The following is a 27,579-nucleotide window of genomic DNA, read 5'->3' on the forward strand; positions in this document are numbered from 1 at the left end:
AAGTCGGTCACCTTTGCAGTCTCTCTTAAGACTAACTAGTTGGAGAAGATTAGGCTCGGAGTTGGATGAGGAAGATAGAGCAAAACCAATCTCCCTTTGTGCAGTCGCACTGAAACGTAGAGACGTTGCCCGTGTGACATTTTCGTAGAACTACACAGAACACTCTTAAGAAAAAAGTGATTTGTGCAGTTCACCAAAAGGTTGCAATAGCAACGAGGTGAAATGGATAGCCCTGTTTGCAAAAAAGAGGTAGAAAGGAAACAATTACTGGCCAATAACAGTTGATGACACATGCGACGACAAAAAAGAAGCATATTCCTTGTCCTAAGGGAAGATAACAACACGGTTGTGTTTGTCTAAAACGGCGTGAGGACGGGATTGCAATATGGAAAGTACACCGGACGAGCTACGTTTTGGGCAAAGAACTATGGAAGATCCACATGCAGCAACGTGGGAAGACGGGCAGTGGAGCAAGGCCGGAGGGGATACCTGAAGGTCGTCGGGATGTAACTAGGTGAGTGGCGGCGGGCGGAATCTGCCCATACTGCGGAAGAAAGCAGGTGGCATAGGCCCTACCACGCGGGAGCTTGGTCAGAGAGAACGGCGTGTACCGCAGATCGGGACGCGCTGCCTCGGCGCCGTCGAACGGAGAAACCATGCACGTCCTCCCTTTGCGCCGGTGGACGAGATGCGGCCGGATCAGTGACCAACGGTGAGAGAGAGAGAGAGAGAGGCCACCGCAGCCTTGTGTGAGATACTTTGAAGAGAGACAAACCAGGCAGGCAGGCTCCATTGTATATAGTGGAGCGGACTACCTTTTTCTCCATAAAAATCGCTTTATATTCTGTGTACGTGTCATTGAGCGATATAACTTTATTTAAAAATAACGCGCCAATGCATCAAGTTGAACTTTGTTTCGTGCACGCGTGGTACACGACCTCCGTAGGTAAACAACCTCTACATGCGTTCAAATTAGCACGTGGGCTGCCATTTCGTACAGAAATGAGCTCCACCGTGTACCCGCGCGGGTGTGGCTGGGCACGAAGCGTGAGTACGTGCACGGTGCGCCTATTCTCTTCTTGTATACGTACACCACCTACGTGGGGTTGTGTGAGAGAGATACAAACGTAGAGAGATATAGTGTGTGGGTTCGTGAGAGTTTTGGGGGGGGGGTCAATCAAAAAATGTAACATATGCAATGTGTGTGAAATAGAGTCCTGGATATATCATATATATAGAGGGGGCGATCCACGAGAAGAGAGTGGAGGTATCATCGGCTTGAGGTGTCCATAGAATCGAAGAGAGGGATGATGTGTGTGTGTGTGTGTGCACGCGCGATCGATAAAGAGTGCCATTGAATTTGTGTGTGCCCACGTCAAAGATATAGAGTGGATGGCCTACTGGAACGTGAGAGGGGATAGGTGCAGTTTGTGTCTGTGGTATGGATACCTACCTACAGCGCTCGACTATCGGTGTGTGGGGGGGAGGGAGGCCTAATTAACTATAGAGGTACAGTGGCTGGTATATGTGTGGAGGAGGAGAGAGGCCTACCTTATGTATTGAGGGAGATCGATCTACCTCATGTATTAAGGGAGATCGATCGGCATCCATGCATATGTGTAGGAGAGGAATAAGGTTGGGAGAGAGACAGAGCTAGAGTGTTGGAGGGGGTGGTAGTGGAGTTGCTTCTAACAAATGGTGGGATAGGCTTCCTAGACAACCGGAGGGCATGCCTGCAATATCAATAAGAGAGGGGCTGGCTGCCTGTCTGTGCACATGCGTGTGAGAGACGGGTCAGGAGGCATGCACGGATGATGAGGGGAGCGATATGGCTGTGGTAAGCAGACATAACTACATAGGAAGATCAATCGTCCTTTGTCAGAGAAAGAAGAGACATAACTTGTGAGGTACGTCGATCGATGGTGGGGGGAATAGTTAAAGTCGACCTAGGTATATGTTGGGAGATCGATCGGTAATTCGGTATACATGCATGTGTGTGTTAGAAGCAAATGAGGCACGGGGAGAAGGATAGAGAGAGAGGGATGCATCTAGGAGGTGGTGCGAGAGTCATACTATATCGAGGGGTGAGGAGTGTGCGAGTACGAGATCGATGAAAACAGTGGTGAGAGTGAGGCATGGACGGTGATAAGAGAAGAAGGGAAGCTTGTCTTTTGTGCTAGGCACACCTGGCTAGAGAGGCATATCGATCGATGTGTGCCGTAAAGAAGGAGCTGGGGGGCCTACACACACCGTGGGTGAACGACCTAAAGTGAAAAGACGAATTTGCGCGATGGAGCTAGAGAATGCTGAGGGAGGGTGAGAGGGATGCGGGCGTGTGCATGCACGAGAGAAAGTTAATTAGCGCTAGCTAGCTACAAAGATAAGAGGATTGTGTGGGTGTAAAAGATGAATAGAGATCATACTTCATTATAAAAAGCGAATTCGGATATTTGAAGAATTTATCATAGTGTTTTAAACTGACGCATGTGTGAATATATATAACGGTGATACACATGGTGTGGTTATGAACATGTTATACTACATATAATATATTTTATCTCTACTCTTATAAAAAACGAAGTTGTTGATGATGGTGTGTCTGCCATCCTGCAATATAGGCCGTCCGATTTATATCTGACAGATAGGAAGGAAACTATGGCAATTTTGAAAAAAGATACCACACCCCTCTCCATATTTGCAAATTAGGCCTTCCCTTGATCATGTTGATGTTCAGTGGAACGCATGGGCATCTTGCTAGTACTACGTATAATATATAGAACATTGATCATGATTTGGTCTAAAAGTGGCTTTTGCAGCTCAGATCTAAATACTTGTCATAATGTAGGGGGCAGGGCACTATACTATGTGTGATAAACATGGTGTAGACGTATGGAACATGGTTTAGATTATGAATATATAGTTAGTACATCAAATGTACTATTATTTGGAATCAGCATCAAGTGTATTCAAAAAATAGAATTTGAGTTCATGTAGTACACATAGTTCATATCTATCTCTACAGTAATCATGTGGTGTGTTATTAAGGTAATACACGAATGATGCTTGAAGTTGGCAACAATCATGATTGTTGATTATTATTGAAATAGAGAAACGAATTCAAATTCAGTTCGAATTGCAGCGGTAGTATAAACATTTGGAATGCACTAAAATGTTGGTATGAGTAGGTTACATGCATTATACAGCAAGCGAAAAAATTTAATTGGACATAACATGGATTCATACTCCCTCCTTCCATCTATATAGGGCGTAATGCATTTTTTAAGACCGCCTTTGACTATTGACAAGATTAATAGTACATGACATGCACAATGTGAAAATTATATCATTGAAAGAACCTTTCAAAGACGAATTTAACGGTGTGCTTTGTGTAAGTTGCATGTCATATATTATTGCTCTAATATTTGGTCAAAGTTAGCATCGAAAAATGCATTAGGCCCTATATAGATGGAAGGAGGGAGTAGCTTTGAATAGCATTTTTATAGTAAAACGGGGCAAGACTCTCTCTTTGTGTGGTGTGAACAGTTTTATTTTTTTCATTTTCTTTTTGGTTGAGGGAAGTGCGAATTGATTTGGTACATACAAGTACAATATTACACGTTAGGCTTGTCCCTAAAATTCAACCCGCGCCTTGTTATATCCCGAAAATTCAGATATCGTGCTCCCAAAACTGGCGCCTTCACAACCCGCGCCTTGCTATCCCGAAATTACAACACGCGCGAAAACTCCCTCCCGCGGCCAAATCCCGACATTCGAAATCCCCCTTCTAACCCTGAGCCGAAAGGGCCACTAGTTCAAATCGGTGGGGGGTACTTTTGTAACACACCCTACATTTTGGACAAGCGCGTCCCTAAGTCATGGTTCACCCCCTCCCATCGCCTCCTTTTTGCCATTCGAAATCCCAGGCCGCCATAACCTCTCCGCTCCAGCCGCAAAACCCCACCCTCTTCCGTCCGCCACCTCACCGCTGCCCAGCCGGAGCCTCTTCCCCGACGACGTCATCCATCGCAACAGCTCGACGTCCCTCGTCCACCTCCCTGGATGAGGATCCGTCGTCCATCTCGTCGTCCTGCCGGTTCAGCCGCCCCGTCCTCCACCTCGAAGGAGCTGCTCCGACGATCGCCTCGTCTATCGCGGCTGCTCCATCCCCATAGCGCCGCCTTAACCTGCTCCACCGAAACCGCAGCATCCTCACCGACTCCTCGGACAAAGCCGAGGCCTACTCGGCGCCACCAAAGAGGTTGTACACTCATCGCATCGCACCTTCTCCTTAGCTCGACCTCCCGGCGCCAACGGTGCTCCATCCCGCACCCCCATGGAGAGGCTACCTTGAAGCCGGCGCCGCGGGCGACATCTCCATGGTGGCTCTCCCCCAGTGCGAGGCCCCTTCGGCGGCGGCGTCCATACCAGCCGGATCTGCTACTGCTGCTCCGGCTCTCGCTCGCTCGCGCTGCTGCTGCTGCTCCGGCTCTCGCTCGTTCGCTCGCTCGCCCAACTGCTGCTACTCCAGCTCTCACTCGCTCACGCTGCTGCTGCTGCTCTCCCCCTCGCTCGTGCTGCTGCTCTGCTCCGATTTAGCTACACTTCAGTCGACTGAATCGACTTTTGGGTCAGTCAATTTTGAGGCGGTGGGGCCGCTCGCCGGAGTTAAGGAAGAACCACCTGCAGCGGGGACGGGGGCTCACCGGAGAGGTACCCCACTATCTATCTTAGTGTTCAGGGTGGGGGCGGGGGGGCTATAGGGCTAGCCGGGGCGGCGGCGGACCGGCGGTGGGGAGTTGTTTCAGGGCGGCGAGGCGGTGCTGGGGCCGGCGGTTTGGGCCGGTGGTGGCTGGCGGCTTAGAGGGGTGCAGGTTGAAGATGAACTGCAGGCCCTCCCTAAACTACATGTCAAGTGCCTCTTTGCTACCATTGCATTCAGTTTAGACAGTAACATCAGATTCCATAGTAAATTTCAGTTTCGACAGTTAAGTTTAGAGTCAACAGTTTTTACCTCATCTGTTGTAGTCAGGTGGTTTTTGGTGATGTAAAGTTTACATCTATTTTACATCATCTATTGGAGATGTTATTAGAATCCCACTTGATATTGACGATGTCTGTCTTGTGTTGCTTCAGCCTTGACGTCTTACGGCTCACCGGGGCTGCTCCAACGACAGAACGATCCATCACAACAGAGCAGTGCCCTGGACGCCTTCTACAGATTCCTCAGATCTTCCTCCACACCTCCGACAGCCATCTCTGCCTCAACTGCTTCAGCGACCAACCCAATGATGCCGAGGTCGACACGGCTATGGCAAAGAGGTTGTACACTTGTTGCATCACTTATTACTATACATTCATGTCGATCCATTAAGGCTATTTTGGTTCAACAGAAAAACATAGCAATAGGGAATTTTCCAATGGCACTCTACTATTCAATTATTCATGCATTTTGTTGAAAAGAATGAAGCAAAACATCCACCTGGACCTACTTTTCAAAATCCTATGCATGAAAACAAGACCAAGTGCATTAGTGGCAGAATAAAATTCTAACTATACACGCTTTCATATGGTTTCACTTTATTTTCGCCATGTTTCTTTGCATTCCTCTGCTCTTCCAGTTCCTGTAAACCAAACACTCAGGGCTTCTTTGATTCAAAGGATTCTCAAAGGAATTCTGGAGGATTCTAATCCTTAGGAATTTTTCCTATCTTGGTTGTTTGATTCGTAGTATTGTAAACCATAGGAATTTTTTCATAGGATTCATTTGCACTAGATTTCATAGGAAACTTTCCATCCACTCAAACCTCTTTGAAAGAATCCTACGTTTTTTCTATGCACAATCAAACACTCGTACAATCCTGTAGGATTCAAGATGACATTCCACTGTAATCCCATGTTTTTCCTATTCCCGTGTTTTGGAAATCCTACGGATCAAAGAGGCCCTCAAGTTGACAGAAGTCCTATGTTTACAAATGCTATGTTTACCATGTGCATTCCTATCCTATTCCGGTGTTTTTCCTATCCCTGCGTTTTTAGAATCAAGCAAGCCAAATGAGCCCTTACAGAATTACTTCAGTTACAGGTAGGTGTCGAAGGGAACTTTGTGTGGTTTGTCCTGCTCCTGCCGCGACGTCGTCCACCTCAACCGAGCCGCTCCATCGACAGAAACATCCACCAAACCAGACATCACGACTCCTGACCGTCTTTCGCGGCCTCAGATCTCCTTCCTGCCGCTGGCACCCACCACAACGGCATCACCATCATCGACTCAGCAGATGAACCTGAGGAGTACACAGGTCCACAAGAGAGGTCGCACTCTTTTGTTTCTGCTTATGTTATGCATTGCTTAAAATTACCTACTACTTTATCACCCTGTTCACCTCTTGGACTCCAAGTCAGGTCCAAATTAATGTTCAAACTTGAGTTCTAAATTAGTTGTGGGGCACATATCGAGGAAGCAATGAATAGTATCTCTGTCTAATATCTGGTTCACCTAGGGTATGCCTATGTTGTTCATCTTGGGTGGGAAACAAATAGTAAAGCAATCATCATCTGTCTTTTTATTAAATTAAAGCAATCATCAGCCTGCTATCATTATTTTTGGATCCATCCACTGGTTGTTACCATCACTCTAAATTTCTGCATGCTCTCCTTACATAATCTCACCATATTTTTTCGTATGCATGTCAGATATTGTACACAATCATGCTGAACATGTAGAGAAAAAGAGAAGAGTTTTGCGCGGCAATACAATGTCATGCAGACATCGCTCCATGGTGGGTTCAATGGCAAACCCTCCCCACCCCTCTCCAGATTGTAATCCAGAGGAAGATATCTGTTCTGAGGCGGATTCAGACGCCCCTGACCACTCCTATTTACCCCAAGGTGTTTGCTCTACCTTGGCATGATGATGTTAGTCATATCATGCATATGTTGCCTTGCAGTGCCTACTTTTGACATCATATATGTCATCTGCTTAGTTTAGACATGTTCTGTAATGCCACCCTGTTTAGTTTCTATATCATATATGGGAATTATGCAGTCTCATGTCTTTTAGCCAGCCACATTATACGTGAAATGTGCAATGCCATCTTGTTTAACCAGGCATCATATATTTGAATGATATCTTGCCCATCCTTTCCTTCATTACATTTCCATTTGTCGACAATGTTTGTACATTAAACTACTCTTCCTGTGAATCAGCCATTTGGGTGGGAGATTAAAAAATCGGGAGTGAAAACAAGGCCTTCAGAGCAGACAGTGCTACCTGTCAAAGCAGATCTCTTGTTGGGCCCCGATAGCTCCTCAGAGATGGATTCAGAGACAGATGACCAGTCCTATTCCCCCACCGAGGTGTATGCTCTAACTTGGCACGATTATACTGCTCATATCATGCATATGGTGTCTTGCATTGCATAGTTTAGACATCATATACACAATATTCAACACCATGTTCTTAGTTCAGACATCATATCTAATGCCCTTTGTTTAGCATATAAATCACATATGTGAATTAAATGATGCAATCCTGATTACTTAGATAACATGTAGGTGAATTATGTCATCCGATCCTGTTTAGTTATTCATCATATCTTTGAATTATGTTATGCTATGCTATCCAGTTTAGATAGACATCATATATGTGAAATTATGTCATGCTATCCGTTTTAGTTAAAGAATATACATGTCAACTATTTCATGCCCTCTTTTTTCCACACTATCTATTGCATCTGTCTCTCATACAATGTGTGTACATTCAACTATGTTTCCTGTTTATCAGCCATTTGAATTGGAGCAGGTGATGCCAGCATCTAGCGGACTAAAAACACGGTCTTCAAATAAAACAGTGCTACCTCTTGGTGGAGATAGCACCCCGGTTGTACATGCACGAGAACCAGCCCTACCACACATAACCCAAACTCTCGCAGATTATACCCCTACTACGATGGACAGAGAACCCTTAGGGCACCGTTTAGACTTTGGGTTTGTTTAGACTAAAAGTTCGCCATAGCTGCAACTTCGCGTACTTCGTTTGTGTTCAACGACCAGACAAAGGCGTCACAGAACCCCACCTTCATTAATAAAGCTTTCCTCTTATATTCGCAATATCCGGATTGCAATCTCAGTTTCATGCTTGTTCTTCGTCTGCTCGCCGGAAACATACCCTTGTGGTCAGGTTGATCGTGCTCCGGCGTGGTCAATAACCCCTCGGAAGTTGGTTTAGCGATTGCTAAGGCGCGACGTCTCGCACGTTCGTAGTCGGATCGTCAAGGTCGACTCCCACAGAAAATGATAGTCATCATCTCTATCAAGTGGTATCAGATTTCCAGGTTGCTCGGTTAGATTTTACAGTTTTTCATTGTTTAGATCGAGTCTATTTTTCATACCTACAGTCCACGAAAAAGCCAAAAAAATTTAGGGTTAGTTCATCCTATCCGAACCAATCTGAGCCTTTGCATAACCTTTTCTGAATTTGCGGTTGCATCGTCGTGTCAAGTTGCTGGTCTTAGGGTCTAGTCCTTTAGAGTTTTGAGTTCTGCTCACAGGTTGTCATGTCGCCGCTGCCATATATCACCACCGCACCAACTTCATCACCGCTGCCATATACCACCACCACATATTCACCGCCAATCCGAGTCCATATACGCCACCACATATCCGCCGCCATCACGCCAATCCGAGTCCACCTGCAACATATACCCGCCACCAGTCCGAGTTCCACCAGATTCATCTCCGCCACCAGGCCTATTCCGAGTCCAGTATTTTGTTACTCTGTTTGGATTTCCAGATCACGCCATACTCCGAGTCGTGACAGAGAAGGACTCCCCAACTTCCATGCTACCCGCAGTAGAAAAATAGTTCCAAACTCAAAAAAAAACTAAGTCTGGAAAATTCTGGCTAGGCAGTTTTTAGACCATTTGTAGACTTTTTCGAAAAAAATTGTTGCGGAGCAAAAAAAAGAGGAAAACTGTGCAAAAAAAAGAAATGAAAAAAGAGAAAAAAATTCAGAGTGTGCTCCTCCCTTGTTTACGTGCAGCGCCGTGATTTTGTTAGTGTTCTAGGCTCGCGTTTCTAGCACGGTCTAGCCTAGGACCAGCACAGTACCGTCGTTGAGCGTTTATTCAACTTTGCATCTCTGAATTGATTATTGCTGACCCTTTTGGCTACCATATTAAAAGCCTTCCCAGCTCCACATACATCTACGTCGTGCGTTTGACTCTCCCTGGTAATCGCTTTATCCAAGCTTTGAGAGTTTTGACTACATCGGTTGCCGATCACCGCCTGCTGTTGGGTAAGAACTGGTAATAATTTGAGATTTGCTTGACGGATTTGTGACACCCACCACCACCACCACTTGTTAGTAATCTATAGGATCATATTCTTGTGTGTTTCTATTGCTGCTAACCATGCCAGGATCACGAGCCGACGAGATTGACTGGGAGAACTTAACGAACAAGGAGCTTCATGATAAGTTTCAGCAAATGATGACTGAGCAGGTGCAAGATGTGCTGAACAATTTTGAAGAGGCCATGGAGAAGATCAATGGCCTTGAGAAGACGTTCGAAATAAAGCTCGATAACAGATTTAATGAACTGCTTGCGCGTCTTCCACCGCCTGGTGCACCTGCCGCACCTCTACTACAACAACAACAACAACAACAACAACAACAACAACAACATCGCCTTCCAAATCAAGTGGGACGAGCACAGCGCGTTCCCCTTGAGCCTGGTCAAACTTCTGGTGCCGGTGTACCTACTGTTGATGCTTCTGTAGCTCCTACTACTGCCACTGCAGAGGTGGAGGACCATTACGAGGATGAGGTTGATCAAAATTAGAACTACGTGCAACCACCAGCACCACCACCACCAGGTCGTCCACATGCATATCATAGCAACGGTAGGGCTGCACCAGCACCTGAGGTACAAGCTCATGACCATCTTCCTAAACTAAAATTGAATATTCCACCATTTGAGGGTAGATATGTTCCTGATATATATCTTACTTGGGAGTTAGAAACTCAACAACAGTTTACATGTTTACAATATCATGACGAGAGACGTGTTCCTGCTGCTGTTTGTGCTTTCACTAGTTTTGCATATGTTTGGTGGTCTGAACATTGTAGATTATATCCCATTCCAGCTACTTGGGCTGCTTTGAAAACTGCTATGTGTACTCGTTGGGTTCCACCTTATTATCAACGTGAATTACTTCAAAAATTGCAGCGCTTAAGACAAGGAAAAAATCCTGTAGAAGAATATTATCAGGAATTACAAACTGGCATGATTCGATGTGGTATTGTTGAGGAGAATGAAGCTATGCTTGCACGTTTTATGGGTGGATTAAATAGAGAGTATAAGGAGTATAATAATATCACTCGTTTATCCCATCTTGCTTGTAAAGCTGAACGTGAAGTGCAGGATCGACAGGCATTGGCGCGGACTAACTTTTCTGCAGGTCGACCTTCATCATGGACACCGCGTGCATCCTCTACTTCCACACATTCTACTGCACCAACACCTCCATCAGGTGCCACCTCCAACCGTGATACAAGAAAGCAGGCACAACCACCACTATCTTCCAAGAGCACACCTGTCGGGCCTGCACAGAGATCTTCCATGGCATCAACAGGGCACACAAGTGATATTATTTGTCATCATTGTAAGGGAAGAGGACATTATGCGAAAGAATGCAAATCTCGGTGTGTGATGATTGCTACAGAGGATGGTGGGTATGAGTCTGCTAGTGACTATGATGAGGAGACTTTGGCTCTTATTACACGTGAAGAACACGTTGGAGATGATTCTGATCATGAGACGCAATACATGGCTCCTGAAGACACTGACAGGTATGAATGTTTAGTTGCTCAACGTGTTTTGAGTGTGCAGGTCACACAAGCTGAGCAAAATCAGAGGCATAATTTGTTCCATACAAAGGGAGTTGTGAAGGAACGTTCTGTTCGCATCATCATAGATGGAGGGAGCTGTAACAACTTGGCTAGCATGGAGATGGTGGAGAAGCTATTCTCACCACAAGACCACATCCAGATCCTTACTACATCTAATGGTTCAACAACAGCGGCAAGGTTAAGGTAACACGTACTGTTCGTGTGCATTTTAGTATCTCTACATATGCTGATTATGTTGATTGTGATGTGGTACCCATGCAAGCATGTTCCTTATTACTTGGTAGACCATGTCAATTTGATAAAAATTCTGTACACCATGGTAGAAACAATTAGTATACTCTTGTTCATAAGGATAAAAATATTACTTTGCTTCCTATGACTCCTGATTCCATTTTGAAAGATGATATTAATAGAGCTAATAAAGCAAAACAGGAGAAAAAATAAGAGTGAAAATCAGATTGTGGCAAAAGAATTTGAGCAACAAATGAAACCTCGTAATAAACCATCTAGTGTTGCTTCTGAAATTAAATTGAAAAGTGCATGTTTACTTGCCACAAAATCTGATATTGATGAGCTCGATTTCAGCAAATCTGTTTGCTATGCTTTTGTGTGCAAAGAGGCATTATTTTCATTCGAGGACATGCCTTCCTCTTTGCCCCCTGCTATCACTAACATTTTGCAGGAGTTCGCTGACGTCTTTCCACAAGACGTGCCACCGGGATTACCACCTATTCGAGGGATTGAGCATCAAATTGACTTAATTCCCAGTGCATCGCTACCCAACCGTGCACCATACCGGACCAATCCAGAGGAGACGAAGGAGATTATGCGTCAAGTACAGGAGCTGCTCGACAAAGGTTATATACGTGAATCTCTTAGTCCTTGTGCTGTTCCTATTATACTTGTTCCTAAAAAGGATGGTACATCGCGTATGTGTGTTGATTGTAGAGGCATTAATAACATTTCTATTCGTTATCGTCATCCAATTCCTAGGCTAGATGATATGCTTGATGAATTGAGTGGCTCTACAGTATTTTCCAAAGTTGATTTGCGTAGTGGATACCATCAAATTCGTATGAAACTGGGAGATGAATGGAAAACAGCATTTAAAACTAAGTTTGGTTTATATGAGTGGTTAGTCATGCCTTTTGGGTTAACTAATGCGCCTAGTACTTTCATGAGACTAATGAACGAAGTTTTACGTGCTTTCATTGGACGATTTGTGGTAGTCTATTTTGATGATATACTGATTTATAGCAAATCTTTGCAAGAACATTTGGAACATTTACGTGCTGTTTTTATTGCTCTACGTGATGCACGTTTGTTTGGTAACCTTGGGAAGTGCACCTTTTGCACCGACCGAGTATCTTTTCTTGGCTATGTTGTGACTCCACAGGGAATTGAAGTTGATAAAGCCAGGATTGAAGCTATTGAGAGTTGGCCGCAGCCCAAAACGGTCACACAAGTGAGGAGTTTCCTTGGCCTCGCTGGTTTCTATAGGCGTTTTGTGAGAGATTTCAGCACCATTGCTGCACCTTCAACGAGCTTACAAAGAAGGATGTGCCTTTTGTTTGGGGTACCGCACAGGAAGAAGCCTTCATGGTATTGAAAGATAAGTTGACACAGGCTCCTTTACTCAAACTTCCTGATTTTAATAAGACTTTTGAGCTTGAATGTGATGCTTGTGGAATTGGATTAGGAGGTGTGTTATTACAAGATGGCAAACCTGTTGCATACTTTTCTGAAAAATTGAGTGGGCCTAGTCTGAACTATTCTACTTATGATAAAGAATTATATGCTCTTGTTCGGACCTTAGAAACATGGCAACATTATTTATGGCCCAAAGAATTTGTTATACATTCTAATCATGAATCTTTGAAACACATTAAAAGTCAAGCAAAACTGAACCGTAGACATGCTAAATGGGTTGAATTCATTGAGACTTTCCCTTATGTCATTAAACACAAGAAGGGTAAAGAAAATGTTATTGCTGATGCATTGTCTCGTCGTTATACTATGCTTTCACAACTTGACTTTAAAATATTTGGTTTGGAGACCATCAAAGATCAATATGTGCATGATGCTGAATTGATGTATTGCAGAATTATAAAGAAGGTAGAACATGGAACAAGTTTGTCCTTAACGATGGATTTGTGTTTCGTGCTAACAAGCTATGCATTCCAGCTAGCTCCGTTTGTCTTTTGTTGTTGCAGGAGGCGCATGGAGGAGGACTAATGGGACACTTTGGCGTGAAGAAGACGGAGGATATATTTGCTACACATTTCTTTTGGCCAAAGATGAGACGGGATGTTGAGCGTTTTGTTGCTCGCTACACTACATGTCAAAAAGCTAAGTCACGACTCAATCCTCATGGTTTATATATGCCTTTGCGTGTACCTAGTGTTCCTTGGGAGGATATATCTATGGACTTTGTTTTAGGTTTACCTCGAACAAAGAAGGGGAGGGATAGCATATTTGTTGTCGTGGATAGATTCTCGAAAATGGCACACTTTATACCATGTCATAAAAGCAATAATCCTGTTAATGTTGCTGATTTGTTCTTTCGTGAAATTATTCGCTTGCATGGTGTGCCAAATACTATCGTTTCAGATCGTGATACTAAATTTCTTAGCCACTTTTGGAGATGTTTATGGGCTAAGTTGGGGACTAAACTGCTTTTTAGTACTACATGTCACCCCCAAACTGATGGACAAACTGAAGTAGTCAATAGGACTTTGTCTACTATGCTTAGGGCTGTTTTGAAGAATAATAAGAAAATGTGGGAAGAATGCTTGCCTCATATTGAATTTGCTTATAATCGTTCGTTGCATTCTACTACTAAGATGTGCCCTTTTGAAATTGTGCATGGTTTCCTACCTCGTGCACCTATTGATTTGTTGCCTCTTCCATCTTCGGAGAAGGTTAATTTTGATGCTAAACAACGTGCTGAATTGATTTTAAAAGTGCATGAGTTAACTAAGGAAAACACTGAGCGTATGAATGCTAGATATAAACTTGCTGGAGATAAGCGTAGAAAACATGTTGTGTTTGCACCTGGAGATCTTGTTTGGTTACATTTGCGTAAGGATAGTTTTCCCAATTTGCGCAAATCAAAGCTAATGCCACGTGCTGCTGGTCCTTTTAAGGTGTTAGAGAAAATAAATGATAATGCATATAAACTTGAGCTACCTGCAGATTTTGGGGTTAGTCCCAGTTTTAACGTTGCAGATTTGAAGCCTTATTTGGGTGAGGAAGATGAGCTTCCGTCGAGGACGACTTCATTTCAAGAAGGGGAGGATGATGAGGACATCAATACCATTGTTACACCCACAGCCCCTGCTACTATACATACTGGACCAATTACTAGAGCTCGCGCACGCCAATTAAATTATCAGGTACTTTCGTTTCTTTGTAATGATTCTAATGTTCATGAGAATATGATGCTGCCTAAATTGGATACATTTGTTTTGCTTACAAATGAAGGGCCTAGCTTGGAGAAGGATGAACATTGGAGCAAGAACAAGCATGGAGTTGATGGCATGCGCAAGGGGAACAAGAACGGAGTTACAAGTGATGATTTCAGGACTTTGAAGCCACCATAAGGAGTGCATGAAGTGTTGGACGAAATATACAAGATGCCACTTCATAAATTTCGTCCAGAGGCTATTCTAGGTGCTGCGTCACCATATTATTGGGCCAGGCCCATGTAATTTCGAAATACATAAGTATAGGCTGTTTTTAGAGTCCGTATGTGTGGGGAAACAAGAGATAGGGTTGGTTTCGGACCCCTTCCCCAAGGGCCACGAAATTCCCCCCTCTTCCTCCATATATACAGCCCTTAGGGCACCGTTTAGACTTTGGGTTTTGTTTAGACTCAAAGTTCGCCATAGCTGCAACTTCGCGTACTTCGTTTGTGTTCAACGACCAGACAAAGGCGTCACAGAACCCCACCTTCATTAATAAAGCTTTCCTCTTATATTCGCAATATCCAGATTGCAATATAAGTTTCTTGCTTGTTCTTCTTTGCTCGCAGGAAACAGACCCTCGTGGTCAGGTTGATCGTGCTCCGGCGTGGTCAATAACCCCTCGGAAGCTGGTTTAGCGATTGCTAAGGCGCGACGTCTCGCACGTTCGTAGTCGGATCGTCAAGGTCGACTCCCACAGAAAACGATAGTCATCATCTGTATCAAGTGGTATCAGATTTCCAGGTTGCTCTATGAGATTTTACTGTTTTTCATTGTTTAGATCGAGTCTATTTTTCATACCTACAGTCCACGAAAAAGCCAAAAAATAGGGTTAGTTCATCCTATCCGAACCAATCTGAGCCTTTGCATAATCTTTTCTGTATTTGCTTTGTTGAATTTGCGGGTGCATCATCGTGTCAAGTTGCTGGTCTTAGCGTCTAGTCCTTTAGAGTTTCGAGTTCTGCTCACAGGTTGTCACGTCGCCGCTGCCATATATCACCACCGCACCAACTTCATCACCGCTACCATATACCACCACCACATATTCACGGCCAATCCGAGTCCATATACGCCACCACATATCCGCCACCATCACGCCAATCTGAGTCCACCTGCAACATATATCCGCCACCAGTCCGAGTTCCACCAGATTCATCTCCGCCACCAGTCCGAGTTCCACCAGATTCATCTCCGCCACCAGGCCTATTCCGAGTCTAGTATTTTGTTACTCTGTTGTGGATTTCCAGATCACGCCATACTTCGAGTCGTGACAGAGAAGGACTCCCCAACTTCCGTGCTACCCGCAGTAGAAAAATAGTTCCAAACTAAAAAAAACTAAGTCTGGAAAATTCTGGCTAGGCAGATTTTAGACCATTTGTAGACTTTTTCGAAAAAAATTGTTGCGGAGCAAAAAAAAAGAGGAAAAACAGTACAAAAAAGAAAAGAAAAAAAAGAGAAAAAATTCAGAGTGTGCTTCTCCCTTGTTTACGTGCAGCGCCGTGATTTTGTTAGTGTTCTAGGCTCGCGTCTCTAGCACGGTCTAGCCTAGGACCAGCACAGTATCGTCATTGAGCGTTTATTCAACTTTGCATCTATGAATTGATTATTGCTGACCCTTTTTGCTACCATATTAAAAGCCTTCCCAGCTCCACATACATCTACGTCATGCGTTTGACTCTCCCTGGTAATCGCTTTATCCAAGCTTTGAGAGTTTTGACTATATCAGTTGCCGATCACCGCCTGCTGCTGGGTAAGAACTGGTAAGAATTTGAAATTTGCTTGACGGATTTGTGACACCCACCACCACCACCACATGTTAGTATTTTGTAGGATCATATTCTTGCGTGTTTTTATTACTGCTAACCATGGCAGGATCACAAGCCGACGAGATTGACTGGGAGAACTTAACGAACAAGGAGCTTCATGATAAGTTTCAGCAAATGATGACTGAACATGTGCAAGATGTGCTGAACAATTTTGAAGAGGCCATGGAGAAAATCACTGGCCTTGAGAAGACGTTCGAAACAAAGCTCGATAATAGATTTAATGAACTGCTTGCGCGTCTTCCACCGCCTGCTGCACCTGCCGCACCTCTACAACAACAACAGCATCACCTTCCAAATCAAGTGGGACGAGCACAGCGCGTTCCCCTTGAGCCTGGTCAAACTTTTGGTGCCGGTGTACCTACTGTTGATGCTTCTGTAGCTCCTCCTGCTGCTACTGCAGAGGTGGAGGACCATTACGAGGACGATGTTGATCAAAATCAGAACTACGTGCAACCACCAGCACCACCACCACCAGGTCGTCCTCATGCATATCATCGCAACGGTAGGGCTGCACCACCACCTGAGGTACAAGCTCATGACCATCTTCCTAAACTAAAATTGAATATTCCACCATTTGAGGGTAGATATGTTCCTGATATATATCTTACTTGGGAGTTAGAAACTCAACAACGGTTTAGACGTTTACAATATCCTGAGGAGAGACGTGTTTGTGCTGCTGTTTGTGCTTTCACTAGTTTTGCATGTGTTTGGTGGTCTGAACATTGTAGATTATATCCCATTCCAGCTACTTGGGCTGCTTTGAAAACTGCTATGCGTACTCGTTGGGTTCCACCTTATTATCAACGTGAATTACTTCAAAAATTGAAGCGCTTAAAACAAGGAAAAAATTATGTAGAAGAATATTATCAGGAATTCCAAACCAGCATGATTCGATGTGGTATTGTTGAGGAGAATGAAGCTATGCTTGCACATTTTATGGGTGGATTAAATAGAGAGATTCAGACCATTCTAGAGTATAAGGAGTATAATAATATCACTCGTTTATTCCATCTTGCTTGTAAAGATGAACGTGAAGTGCAGGATCGACAGGCATTGGCGCGGACTAACTTTACTGCAGGTCCTTCATCATGGACACCGCGTGCATCCTCTACTTCCACACATTCTACTGCACCAGCACCTCCATCAGAGTGAGGTTAAGAGGCAAATGAGTTTTGTGGGCTGTTTAGGTTAGGAAGGACTATAGTCCTGTTAATTATGAGATGATTTGGACCAGTATTTAATATAGGTTCTTAACAACCACATAAATTGGTCCAGAAACAAGAAAGAAGAAGCACTCACATAGAGTGATGAATTGAGATGAAAATGATCATGGATGGATTATTTGGGCATATGAGAGTGCTATAAAAATTTCATGCCATTTGGCCAAACCAAAATGGTACTTCCTTCATACATCACTTCTCTGGACAGAAACTTAGGAAAAATCCTTTGGGAAAATGGCATGATGAAATGAGCCCAAATCTTGTGGAGATAGTTTATATAGGTAGGAGAAGGCTCTAGAATTTTTTTAGCAATAATGGAGCAATATAAAATGTACTTGCTTCACTAACTGAAAATTTGGATAGAAACAAAGATTTGAAGCTGTGCTCACATGGATGCATTGCATGAGCTCAAATCTTGTGGAGTGTCTTGATTTGATAATATGAAGGACCATGCAAAATTTCAACTCATTTGGACCATCCTAGCTAGTACTTCCTTCACAACCAATTCCCTCAGACATGAACTTTGCAAAATTGCTCAGGAATATTCACTAGGCAAATTAAGTTGAATTTTGGCATGAGGCAATTACATGGACATGAAAAGGTGTCCGATAAGTTTGAGGTCAATTGGGCAAAGGTAAAAAGCACCTGCTTCACAATCTGCCATTTAGGACATAATAGGAAAATAATTAATTGAGCATGACGAGGAACATGGCAAATGAAATATTTTGCCATATTTGAGAAAGATATGACCCAAACAATTTATGATAATTATTTGGGAATTTTAGGAGTGATGGGAATGTAGGTTGCTTCACAACCTAGGGCAAAAAGGATTATTCCTTTAATAGAAAAAGGAATATTCCCAAGGAAAATAATATTGGGGTTGGTCCAAGATGGAAATGGCAAAGTATTGGGATGGGTATGGGATGACAAGCCACTCTGGAAAGAAAGAAGTGGTCATCTTCTTCAGTTTCCAGACCACAAATCCACGGAAAAAGAAAACTCAAGCAAAAATCTAATAGAAACGGAAGAAAAGGAAAGGGCCAAAAATCAGGCTGTGATAGTTACAACTGTCTACTGGGTTAGAACCTGCCAGGTTAGGATCTGCCGGGTTAAGTCCAGAGATGACTTAACAGGGATGCTTAAGTCCAGAGATGACATCACATCATGAGTCGGGTTTAACCACGGGTAATTCCCCCGACATACATGATGGCTACTTGTTTAGAGCTAACAAACTATGTGCTCCATAATCGTCCATGCGTTTGCTATTATTGCAGGAATCAGATGCTGGCGGTTTGATGGGTGACTTTGAACGTGAGAAGACTTTGCTTATGCTCGCTGATCATTTTTATTGGCCTAAGATGACGCGTGATGTGGACAGATTTGTGAATTATTGCATTACTTGTCATAAGGCGAAGTCCAAGCTAAAACCTCAAGGTTTGTACACTCCTCTCCCCAATCCTACTACACCATGGGAAGACATAAGCACGGATTTTGTGTTAGGATTGCCTAGGTCCAGGAGAGGACATGATTCAATTTTTGTGGTAGTTGATCGTTTTTCTAAGATGGCACATTTTATTGCCTGCCACAAAAGCGAGGATGTGTCGCACATTGCTAATCTGTTTTTCTGGGACATCGTGCACTTACATGGGAGTAACAAAGACGATTGTTTCTGACGGTGACGTGAGATTTATGAGCTATTTCTGGAAGACACTTTGGGGGAAGTTGGGGACAAAGTTACTATTCAGCACTACTTGTCATCCCCGAACAAATGGTTAGACGGGAGTGGTAAATCGCACACTCTCCTTGTTGTTGCAATCCGTAATAAAGAAGAACCTTCGTGTATGGGAGGAGTGTTTGCTGCATGTGTATTTTGCATATAACAAGGCGGTACATTCCACAACTCAGCTCTCTACATTTGAGGTGGTCTATGGTTTTAAGCCCATTAGTTGATTTGATGCCCCTTCCAATTCAAGAGAGAGTGAACATGGAAGCATCCAAGAGGGCAGATTTTCTGAGGAAGATACACAAGCAGACTAAATAAGAAATTGAAAAGAAGGGTAAGTACACGGCAAATCATGTTAATAAGAAGAGAAAGGAGGTGATGTTTCAGCGGGGCAACATGGTGTGGGTACACTTTCGCAAAGATATATTTCCTGAATGGCATAAGTCCAAGTTGAAGCCAAGAGGTGATGGACCATATAAAGTGCTTGCTAAGATTAATAGTAATGCATACAAAATTGATCTTCTCACTAAAGAGCTTGGTGTGAGTAATACAATCAACGTTGCTGATTTTTGCCATACAATGGAGATGACCCTGCCACGCCGTGGTCGACGCCTTTTCAAGGGGGCGGAGAGGATGATGAGGACATCCCTAGTATTTTACCTTCCTTTTTCATTGATGATGTGGCTGCACATGAAAAGTCCACCAAACTACGAGAGCACGTGCAAAACTACTAGAACAACAGGTGAATTCACTCTTAGTTGAGTCTGTATTTGTGTTAATGAGAATTTTATACTGCGTAAGTCTTTACATCGTATGATCAGATTTCAAGAGAAGACAAGCTTGGCACGCAAAAATGAAGAATTGCAGCAAGAAGAAGGCATGTCGTTGTCTAGTATCGGCAAGTGGATGAGGGAGGAGAGGGAGGCAGGTGCACAACACAAAAGGAAGGGAAATCAGAATCAGACTCGGATTGACTGTCTGGAGGCCCGGAATTGAAATATATCCAGATCCGTGTTCGTACTCCAAATAAGGTGTGTAAATACAATTTGGAAACCTTGAGTCGTGTGCTTTCCAAACTGTATATCCGCAGCCCACGATTTGCGGTGACCGAGTCGCTGTCGTGAAAACAATACGGGGTTATTTCCGCCAGTTTTCCAGATAGAGTTGTTTAAGTTAGGAAAGTTAGAGATATGCTTGATTTCGACCCAAGCACTAGGTTGGATGTCCAAGGGTCTTTATATACCCTTTTAATCATGGCTTTTAGGGTTTGACCATGTTTTGATTAAAATCATACTAGACTGAATTGCTTTAAGCATTCCTCTCTATTCATATTCCTCTTTGCATCGATTAGGAATATATATCTACACCAAATTAATTTCGATAGGGTGTATTTGCTACTGGAAGTCAAGTGCTATCTGTCGTTCCATTGGGAATTGGGAGATTGCATAACCGCTTCGTGGTCGGTGGCCACGTGCGCAAGTGTGTGGTGTTGCGAATATCCATAGGTTTGAAGATCCATCACATTGGTAACGGGGGAACAACTGGAGAGTTTGAGAGCATCTCACAAGTTATCCAGCAAGTTGATCATCGACATCATCTGCTCACTAAGAAGATCTGGCCACCCCTTATGATATAATATGGCTTTAGCAAGTATGCAGCCAGTGCAATGGAGAGTCAAGTCGATCTTTCATTTTTTTCTCAACAATATAAATAACATCTTTGTAACGAGACTCCACATTGACAAAGACTTCCTTAATCTCTTTCTTTGCCTTAACTATTTCTCATACACAAAACCCATAGATGGCTTGACATCCCCATCAACCAAACAAACAACTTTAACCAAAGGCTCAAAGATATTAAGGAAAAGCTTCAAATCTTTCCAAAAAGCCATGCTCATCGTCATGGCTGTTGCTGCCTTTCCCTTTTTTGATATAACTTCTCTAAGCCTGTCCCACCTACCATCAACCACCATCTTCCTCAACTTATCCTTTTTTCCTAGAAGTCTCTCCAAAGTTATATAAGAAGAAGCAAACCAAGTGACCCTTGGCCTTACGATCTCTTTCCCTCAAGAGAAGTGCCTCATGTCGTCCAAGGTCCGTGTTTTCCCATAGACAAAGATAGTGAATGGTTCGTTTTTTCATACACCTTACGAAACCTTGGTAGATTGCCAATCCCTTGGAACATCAAGTTAATCGTGTGCATCGCACAAGAGCTCCAGAACATGTTTGGCCTCTTCTCCAACAACATCTTCTTTGCTCCCATGTTATTAGAAGCATTATCAGTCACTACTTGCACCACATGTTCAGGACCTACTTCCTCAATTGCTTCATCCACTAGTTCGAAGATGACCTCACTTGTGTGCGATATAGCTGACATCTCATTTAACATTATAAGTTTGAACCATCTGCACAATTTGTGCACAAGTTCATTATGCTTCTCCTCCTCCTATCTGACCAAGCATCAGTCATAATGGAGCATCCGTTCTTCATCTTTTCAACATCACGTTCCTATAGCAAACTCTTCACTCTTGTATGTTCATCACTCAGTAAAGTCTCTCGAAGTCCTGTTTAGAAGGCGGCTCAAATCCAGGTCCAAAGGTCCCAATGGATTCACATATTAACTTGAAATCATCATTGTCACAAGCATTGAATGGTATTGCTGCAAATGCAATACAAACAAATTAGCTAGTGATAATGAAACCAGTGATCAAACATTGGAATGCAGTAAATAATAAAGGCCATGTGGATAAAAATAAATATTTAATTACCATGATTGTACACCCATCTAGCGACATGTTGTTTCACTTCATGTGTTCTCTTTTTCAATGTTCCATGTTTATCTTCTGTTGGTGCAAGGCTTCAGCTTGAGTCAATTTAGGATCAATAGGATGTGTCCACTTGTCAATGGGCCCTATCTTGTTTCGCTTCGCGCTTCTGATACAAGCAGCTTCGTCATCTCCAACGCGAGAAATATTCACACTTCGTCTGAGCTCTAGCTCATAGGCAGTCTTCTGCCTCCTCTTATTAGATGCCTCTTCAAGGGATTTCTTGCACCTGTCTTTAGCTTCCTGTGAGCTTTTCTTGCATTTGACAACAACATTACCAACATGAGCCACATGCTACTTGTGACGATAAGCACCTCCAGTGCTCACATGGTTACACTTCACTTTATCCATCTTGGAAGCATCAACTAGACTCCCATACTCCCATCCACATCATCTAACTTTATCTTAAGGACATTCTCCTCCTGCAATGCCGATGTTGCATTTGTCTCAGACATCCTACAAACACTAAAATATGCTGCAAGTAATAGTTCAGTAATTCACTTCACTAATGCTAAAAGATGAACTGGATCCACCAAAGTCAAGGCTGCAAGTAGGCGTAAATGAAGATGATAATCAAAGCAACAATTCAATAAAGCATGTTTGTACGTGTATGCATATCTCCACATCCTAGAAACATGTAGCAGAAGATAAACCATTAACTGCCTAATTAGGTATACAATTCGCTTCCTGTAGCAAATGGAAGAATGAAAGCAATATAAATTATAATATCATAATATATGCAGAGAAATATAAAATATATAGCAAGCTGCATACCAAGAGATTCCAAGAAAAATTATGTTGTGAAGCAAATAGATAATACAAAATTTTTGTGGAGGAAACAAAAAGAACCTTTTTTCTGCATTACAAAATAATAAATGTGTTGCATTCGGAATTTATTTGGGATAATTAGATTTATGCCCCTAGTTGTGTCCCACTCATCTGTTTTACCCCTAATTCCCAAAAGTCACCGGTTCTGTCCAAGTCACTTTGATCCTCTTATGCTTTTGCCCTTTGACCGTTTGACTATCAGTTTGAAAACTTCATAACTAATTCATACAAAATCAAAAAAATGCAAATAAGATAACAAAATGTTCAGAAAAAACATCACCTATATGTCAGTGTCATTTGCATTCATGAAAAAAGTGTTGGAAAGTGCACATCCGAGTTTTAGCTCTTTTGATACCACCATGAATAGTAAACTCTAAAAAAATTCAAAAAAATTCAAAAAAAATATGGTGGCAAAGAACGACAAGTGTTCTAAGTGCTTGCCAAGTTTCATTAGGGAACGACATTCGTGGAAGTCATGGCAAAAAAATAATCTATTTTGGAGTGCTAATTGTTTTTTTTGCCGCGGCACCCACGAATGTTATTCCTTGGTGAAACTTGGCAGGCACTTAAAAAAATTTCATTCTTTGCCACCAAATTATTTTTGAATTTTTTTGAACTTTTTTAGATTTTACTATTAATGGTGGTAGCATAAGAGCTAAAACTCGGATGGGCACTTTCCAACACTTTTTTCATGAATGCAAATGACACTAACATATAGGTGATGTTTTTCTGAACATTTTGGTATCTTATTTGCATTTTCCTGATTTGGTATGAATTAGTTATGAAGTTTTCTAACTGGCGGTCAAACGGTCAAAGGGCAAAAGCATAAGAGGAGCAAAGTGATTTGGACAGAACCGATGACTTTTGGGAATTAGGGGTAAAACAGACGAGTGGGACACAACTAGGGGCATAAATCTAATTATCCCAATTTATTTAGTCTTTTAAGTGAAGGAAATATGCCCTAGAGGCAATAAGAAAGTTGTTATTTTATATTTCCCTATTCATCATAAAGGTTTATTATTCATGCTAGAATTGTATTGATCGGAAACCTAAATACATGTGTGAATACATAAACAAACACTGTGTCCCTAGTGAGCCTCTACCTGACTAGCTCGTTTATCAAAGAAGGTTAAGGTTTCCTCACCATGGACATGATTTGTCATTTGATAACGGGATCACATCATTAGGAGAATGATGTGATGGATAAGACCCATTCGTTAGCTTAGCATTGTCATCGTTCAGTTTTATTGCTATTGCTTTCTAAATGTCAAATACTTATTCCTTCGACTATGAGATTATGCAAACTCCCCGAGGAATGCATTGTGTTCTATCAAACGTCACAACATAACTCGGTGATTATAAATATACTCTATAGGTATCTCCGAAGGTATTTGTTGAGTTGGCATAGATCGAGATATGGATTTGTCACTCCGAGTATCGGAGAGGTATCTCTGGGCCCTCTCGGTAATACACATCATAAGCTTGCAAGCAAATGACTAAGGAGTTAGTCACAAGGTGATGTATTACAGAACGACTAGGTATGAATATACCGATGATTGAATCTCGGGCAAGTAACATACAGATAGACAAAGGGAATTACGTATGTTGTCATAACGCTTCGACCGATAAAGATCTTCATAGAATATGTAGGAGCCAATATGGGCATCCAGGTTCCGATATTGGTTATTTACTGGAGAGGTGTCTCGGTCATGTCTACCTAGTTCTCGAACCCGTAGGGTCCGCACGCTTAACGTTCGATGACGATATTGTATTATATGAGTTATGTGATTTGGTGACCGAATGTTATTCAGAGTCCCGAATGAGATCACGGACATGACGAGGAGTCTCGAAATGGTCGAGAGGTAAAGATTTATATATAGGACGATGGTATTCGGACACCGAAAGTGTTCCGGAGGGTACCGGGTACATATCGGGTCACCGGAAGGGGTTTCGGGCACCCCCGGCAAAAGATATGGGCCTTATGGGCCAAGAGGGGAAACGTACCACCCACAAGCGGCTGGTGCGACCCCCATATCGGCCGAACCAGGAGGAGAAGGAAACAGGGTAGGGGAAAGGAAAGGGGGGATTCGGCCTCCCCCTTCCTTCCCTCCTTCCTCCTCTTTCCTTCTCCCTCCGACAAATATGGCAGGAGGGCGCGGCCAAGGGGAGACCCCAAGTAGAATTCAGCCTACTTGGGCGCCTCCTGGCAGCAACCTCTCTCCCTCCCACCTATATATATGTGGGGGGAGCCCTAGCACACACGAGATCAATTGTTAGCCGTGTACGGCGCCCCCCCTCCACCGTTTACACCCCCGGTCATATTTTCCTAGTGCTTAGGCGAAGCCCTGCGAGGATCACTTCACCATCACCGTCACCATGATGCCATGCTGACGGAACTCGTCTACTACCTCGACGAATTGCTGGATCAAGAAGGCGAGGGACGTCACCGAGCTGAATGTGTTCAGAAAGCGGAGGTGTCGTGCGTTCGGTACTTGATCGGTTGACGTGAGAAGAAGTTCGACTACATCAACCACGTTGTTAAACACTTCCTCTTATGGTCTACGAGGGTACGTAGACACACTCTCCCCCTCATTGCTATGCATCTCCATGGATAGATCATTGTGTGTGTGTATTTTTTTTTCTGTTTTTCCATGCAACGATTCCCCACAGTGGCATCTGAGAAGTCTATGCGTAGATGATATGCACGAGTAGAACACAGAGAGTTGTGGGCTGTGATAGTCATACTGCTTACCACCAATGTCTTATTTTGATTCGGCGGTATTGTGGGATGAAGCGGCCCGGACAAACCTTACATGTCCACGCACATGAGACATGTTCCACCGACATACATGCAACTAGTTTTGCATAAAGGTGGCTGGCGAGTGTCTGTTTCTCCTACTTTAGTTTAATCGAATTTGACTGCTGCCGATCCTTAAAGAAGGTTAAAACAAAAAACTTAACGAAACACCGTTGTGGTTTTGTGCGTAGGTAAGAACGGTTCTTTGTCGGTGTCAAAACCGGCGGATCTCGGGTAGGGGGTCCCGAACTGTGTGTCAAGCCCTCTCTATGGAGGTAATACCCTACTTCCTGCTTGATTGATCTTGATGAATATGAGTATTACAGGAGTTAATCTACCACTAGATCGTAATGGCTAAAACCCTAGAAGTCTAGCCTATATGATTGACTCTACGGACTAAACCCTCCGATTTATATAGACACCGGTGGGGACTAGGTTTGTACAAAGTCGGATACAGAGAAAGGAATCTTCATATCCGAACGCCAAGCTTGCCATGCATGCCAAGGAGAGTCCCATCCGGACACGGGTGAGAGTATTCGGTCTTGTATCTTCACGGCCCATTAGTCCGGCCCATGTCCAACAGGCCGGACGCCCGAGGACCCCTTAATCCATGACTCCCTCAGTAGCCCCTGAACCAGGCTTCAATGACGAGGTGTCCGGTGCACAGATTGCCTTCGGCATTGCAAGGCGGGTTCCTCCTCCAAATACTCCAAAACATCCTTCGAACAAAAAGAACGTGTCCGGCTCTGCAAAACAAGTACTGCACACAACCGTAGAGAGTATAATATTTCACGAGTCCAATCCAGTGACAACTTTTTGTAGCGTGACACCACGTCACCACCCGGTCATTATTTCGAACCGTTTTTTAGCCTGCTGCTCCATGTTTTGAGATGCGGTTTCATTGGCACACCTTGTCAAAGTAGAGATCGTGTCCCCTTATTATGGGATTCTCATCAATATGGGCGTGGGTAATCCAACCGTGCCTTCTGCACGGCCCTGGGGAAACAGGCGAGTTTTAAGGCGAGTGGGGAGGCGCTTGATATTCGTTGCCTTTATAAGCAGATAAGGGTTCACCCCTTTCACCCACGCCTTCTCTCTCTCTCTGCGCACCCATTCTCGAGCTCCAGCGCCCAAGTTCTCTTCCTTTCCCCCTCAAGAAAGACTCCAGTCATGTCCGGATCTGGAGAGCAGGGCAAGTGGATGGTCTCGTCCGTCAAGGAGAAGGACATCACCAAGCTCTGGGAGGCCGGGTACTTAGCCCAGGAAATCGCCCACCGGCTTCCAGCCCAGGGGCAGATCATCCCCACCCCGGAGCCCCATGAGAGGGTGATATTCATCCCTCACTTCATCCATGGATTGGGATTCCCTCTTCACCCTTTTGTCTGCGGACTCATGTTCTACTACCGGGTGGATTTCCACGATCTGGCCCCCAACTCCTTCCTCAACATCTCGGCATTCATTGTCTTGTGCGAGGCCTTCCTCCGCATCCCACCTCACTTCAAATTGTGGCTAAAGATCTTCAATGTGAAGCCGAAGGTGGTGGGTGGCCAACACGCGGAATGCAGAGGCGCCCTGGTGAGCAAGATGCCCAATGTCATATGGCCCAAAGGTACCTTCATGGAGACCGTCAAAGGGTGGCAACAGTAGTGGTTCTACGTCACAGAGCCTCGCGACGCCACCTGGGCCGCGGCTCCCGAATTTTAGTCCGTAGCCCCAATGCGGCTCACCTCCTGGCTAGAGAAGGGTCTGAACTGGTCTTTGTCAGACGAGCTGACAGCGCTTCAGACGCGTATTAGGAGCATGGTCGACAAGAACATTAAGCTCATCAATGTGATCCAAGTGATGCTAGTTCACCGGATCCTTCCATGCCAAAGCCGGACTTGCCATTTGTGGGAGTTCGATCCGGCCGAGCACCATACCCTGCAACAGTTCTTCGGAACTACGCACGAAGACATCTAGAAGGTGCTCTTTAAGGCCAACGAGACATGGCC

The sequence above is a fragment of the Triticum aestivum genome, chromosome 4D (assembly GCF_018294505.1).
Source record: "Triticum aestivum cultivar Chinese Spring chromosome 4D, IWGSC CS RefSeq v2.1, whole genome shotgun sequence".
In the NCBI taxonomy this organism is placed as follows: domain Eukaryota; kingdom Viridiplantae; phylum Streptophyta; class Magnoliopsida; order Poales; family Poaceae; genus Triticum; species Triticum aestivum.